Source organism: Notothenia coriiceps, unplaced genomic scaffold, assembly GCF_000735185.1.
Source record: "Notothenia coriiceps isolate Sejong01 unplaced genomic scaffold, NC01 NC01_scaffold00020190, whole genome shotgun sequence".
In the NCBI taxonomy this organism is placed as follows: domain Eukaryota; kingdom Metazoa; phylum Chordata; class Actinopteri; order Perciformes; family Nototheniidae; genus Notothenia; species Notothenia coriiceps.
In genome coordinates, this window is record NW_011352891.1 from 13,572 (window position 1) to 18,377 (window position 4,806).

General features: G+C 38.5%; 1 long non-coding RNA gene across 1 annotated transcript; it reads left to right on the forward strand.

Annotated features, from left to right (window-relative positions):
* The first annotated feature begins 619 nt into the window (after window positions 1–619).
* Window positions 620–1,260, forward strand: LOC104952560 (uncharacterized). The gene is made up of 2 exons (XR_799121.1): window positions 620–657; window positions 1,080–1,260. It is a non-coding gene; the product is annotated as an uncharacterized lncRNA (long non-coding RNA).
* Window positions 1,261–4,806: the final 3,546 nt, after the last annotated feature.

Genomic DNA, 4,806 nt, shown 5'->3' on the forward strand with positions numbered 1-4,806 from the left:
CACACACACACACACACACACACACACACACAATTGATTTCCCGCCATTGTCCATGTTAGTGCTGATATGAGTGATGTGTTTGATGTGGAGCACGTCGAGGCGGATCACTGATGTGTCTGCTAACACCACATGATTACCCCGTGAACGGTTTCATTTGATGGAGCTTTTGATAAACCTGCATGGGAACTGGGTCATGAGATTTGAGACGTTCGAACAATCATACTCCAAAAAGGTAGATGAATGGGGATCATTGGGAACAAGCACAGCTTTTGACCGGCTAAGTGTCGCAGTCTCATGTGTGACTGGAGCCATCGCTGCTGCTGCATCTGCACACCGAGACAAACACAACACATTAGCGCTATCAAAGGGATCATATTTGGTAACGGAGCTTTTTTAAACCCCCTCTTCTTGTATGATTTGTTTTTCTGCTAGTAGTGTCTTTGTCACGATTCTTGTGTTATGTCACGGTTTTAGTTTGGTGTGTCTGGTAGTGGGTTTTTGCTGTTCTGTTCTCCCTGTGTTTTCCTCCCTGTCCTTAGTTTCCCTGGTGTGTCTCCTGTGCTCATCATCACCAGCCCCGCCCCTGATTGTTTTCACCTGTGTCTTGTTGTCATGTGTTTAAATTCCCCTGTCTCCCAGTGTTCAGTGTCAGTTCGGCCCATTCCCAAACCGTTTTTAACTTAGGATCATACCTGTAGTTTAGAAAAAGGCAAATGTGTGCATTTTATTATAAAGTTGTGTTTATTTACAGACCGTTGCAAAAACTAAGAAGCTTATAAACATCAGGTTTAAAACTAAAAGAGCTTTGAAACACAATGAAAGATGTTTGGAGTTTTATTTGAGTTATTCATTTTAACTTTTTGTCTAAGAGATGCTGATTTGAAACCGTTGTTACATACAGTTACGGCATTTCCTGTTTCTGCCGGAGAGAGGGGAGGCCGTCCCAAAGCTCGCCGCTGTATTTACTCCCTCCATCTGACAGGAGGGAGCCTCGTTGAGCTGCGAGTGTGGCTACAGACCGAGTTCACTCCGTCACGGAGGGGTAGGGTCGAGGGGGTGATTTGGGATTGGGCCGTAGTCTTGTCTCTTGCCATGGTCAGGTCTATGCTCTCTGTGCTCTTGAAAAGTGTTGTTCCTCACTACGTGAGCGCTTTCATTTTGTTCTCAATTTTTGTCATCTCAACTTGAGATTTGATAGTGACTTTTTTTTGTTCATCTTGCTGTATTTTGGAAAAATAAAGTATCTTACCAATACTTTACCTCTGTCTCGTGGGTCGTGCAATTGGGTCCTACATCCTAAGTGTCTGAGTTCTTAACAGTCTTCATTATTTCAATATACAGTAAGATAATGGAAATCAGGGTCCGGCAAATCATGTCTCCTTTTGATTTTATATTGAAGCTATGATTTAAATGAACTGTTGAGACCTTTTGCCCTTAAAGAGATCAAAGAGACATCCATGCTTATCAGTATGTTCTACACACAATGCTTACAGACTGGCAAACAGAATACATTGTTCCCATATAACAGAGTTGTTACAGCTCTCCATTTAAAGGGTCCAAACCAAAGGCCAACTGAGTATTACCCTAATACATTTCTTTGGGTTACATAAACTAGTGTTGGAAAGATTCGCCTAGCTTCTGTGTCCACATAGCAACTTTTCTGAGTGCCTTATCCATGTATTTCAATGAGAACAGAGCGTCCACATGCAGCCGCCACGAGAAAAAGTGCAGCACCAAGTATTGAAATTATTTAATCTATACAGAAAAGTGCCGGTGACGTCACTGTAGAAGTCGGAAATAAAAAAATTTCAATAAACATCCTAAACGTTTTTTTTTAAGACACTGTAAACTATCTGCTGAGCTAAACATATGTTTTAAAGACTTCATGAAGCTTATTTACTGCCAAAAGATTCACCCTGGTATTAAAATGTAGTCCTTATTGACCAATCAGAGGCCTTAGAACAAGCAGTGACTGGATCCATTCAGAGGTGTGCAATTTGGAGACAGATATATAAGCAGCAGATTTTGCGACAGTGTTCATTTTATTGTTTACTCAGAAACCGAAGAGAAGAAGCCTTTACACTTATTCTTCAAAGTAAATATGATCGATAACCAAGAGAGGATTGTCCTGTTCAAGAAGCCTTGAGACCTTAACAGCGAAGAGTCAGGCAGTAAAACCAAATATATGAACGCTGAACTACACTAACTTTAGATTAATAATTCCCCTCCCGTCTAACATTACACAGTCTTTTGATTTTCAATAAGTGGAGATCTAGTGTTTGATTTACCGTGGCTTCCTTAAAAAAAAGAATATCACCAAATCTGAACTCCCTAAGTTTGCTTAAAGCTCTTTTGATGAACGCAACATCTCTCACATCTTTTCTCAGTTCCTGCTTCATGACATGAGTGCAATCCAAACAACTCAGCAGGATACCGTCAGCGGGCTTTTTTTTTTGGTTACTCATTATGAAATTGGGCTAGTTTCTCTGGGACTGTCAAGAGTTTATACTGTGTGTTACAGATTCTGTTTCTTCTGTTTTATGGATGTTCTACATTGAGTGATGTACATCAAAGCACCATTTAGGGCTAAAGAAAACATAACAACTATAGAAATACAATTACACGGACGGACAGAGTGATAGATAGATACTGTTTAGATCAATCATCATCTCTCAGGGAAGAGAACACATGAGGATCCCTTACAGTTACATAAATAAAGACATCATGAGATTACTGACTTCTAAACATTGGGGATCACTAGCAGGATAACAATGTTACTAAAAATATAAAAAGATCATATAGTGTTTGTTGTAAAGCATCAGATGTTATCTCTTCTCTGTAAGCTGTTCTGTTCTGTAGGATAATACTTTAAGTGTGAATACTTCTACTGCCTGAATCTGCTTTATGGTTTTCACTTTCTTTGCTTCATTTGCTCTGTTCTTAATTCAGCAGGTGAACCTATATGTTCATAAAATAGTGTGTCTGATCTTAACTGTGTGTATTAAACTAAAACGGAGCATTTTCTGTCAGCTCAGATTTTATTTCTGCTTTTTTAAACTGTAGTTTGTGCTCATGAGTTTCATTGTTGGTTCCTGAATATGCTTGATGAAACGCACATTTTCATATAAATAAAATCATTTTAGATCTATGACGGCACGGGATAAATTTGGTGCACAGATGGAAGGCTGACAGGCAGGTAGGCCATCCAGTTATTTTAGCTATTTTGTAGTATGTGCTCATGAGTTTCATTGATGGCTACTGCCTGAATATGCTTCATGAAAGGCAGGTTTTACAATCAATAAAATATGTACTGATCCTTAATATCTTGGTTTCTTCTTTTTCTAAGGTCACATTGTTCTGATGTCTTACATAATATCTACTTTAGCAACAGGATTCAAACCCGTCTGATCACAATCTTGACGTCCACTTAAAGACTTGATGATTCACTCTCTAAAAGGTGACAATGTAATTGAAGTCCGGCTGAAAGTGGCAGACTACCATGTGGTGTTTATTCAGTCCGTCCGGCAGCAGTGTGATTCAAATCTTTATGTCAATATAATGAGTTAATGCGGTTCATTCAGAACAAACACATGAATAAATGGACTTTAAATCTGTTACCATGTGGCAAACATTCACACAGCGATTATTATTCATCTGTCGGATTACATACGGTGTTTGGTAAACACTTATGCTGACACTTAGAGACAAACACAACGATGGTCTTCAGTGCGAGGGACAATTAACACGTGAGCACACACTCCTGTGACACACTAATCCAGAGTACTCTATGAGTTTTTAAGTTTCTTTTATACTTTATGTATTTGTACTTATTGTCAGTCTGTGTGTACCTTATGAATTATAAATGACCTATTTACAAAGCAGCATTAAGTCATGAATATATGCATAGTATAATAATGCTTGCGCAAACGTTTGCATATAAAACATATTGTTAGATTCACTGTGACAGCTTCTGCTGAAAGTCAAACAATTATCAAAATTCTTACCATTGAAAATATATTATAATTACTGTTTTTTTTATCTTATCATGCAGGTTTATTTAATATATTCTTCTACTGTAATATACAAAATGAATTGCTGTCTATTGACAACTTTGTATCTCTGTTTTCACTGATAGAGTGCCAAGAAAAAGAGTGAACAGTATAATAATAACTAGAGAATGCAATTCCTGAAGAAATTGCTGGTGGGAATGCTTTATGCTGAAAAGCTGATGCTGAACTGCTATGCTGAAATGTATTGTGTAAGAAGAAAGTGAAGAATTTAGATTGAAATGATACATGAACACTAGGGGCTTGAATGTTTGATAAGAGAAGAAAATAAAGTAAAAAAGCTTGGAAAAGCAGCAGAATATTTGAACTGCAAACTATTGAACTAACTTGATGGCGAATGATTTGTCGCCATGGCAATGGTAATTGATGACACCCCATAATACGCTTAGATGCGTTGATGGCTGCATCGTTACCAAACCTGTGAAGTTTTGGGCTGTTTGGAGCATTTTCACTGAAGTTATGAGAAAACCGTGTTTCATGGCGAGCATTGTGTTGCCATGGCAACGGCATTTGAAGAAATCTCAAAACTGTCCCGTAGATGTCTTCACGGCTGGACTGTTAGCACACATGTGAAGTTTGAGCACTTTTTGACAATTTTCATAGGAGTTATAGCAATATTCTCTTTTATGGCGAGGGATGCGTTTCCACGGAAACGGCATATGATGAAACCCCATAATTGACGTAGAGCTGTTGAGGGCTGGACCGTTGACCATTATCTGAAGTGTGGTGCTGTTTTGA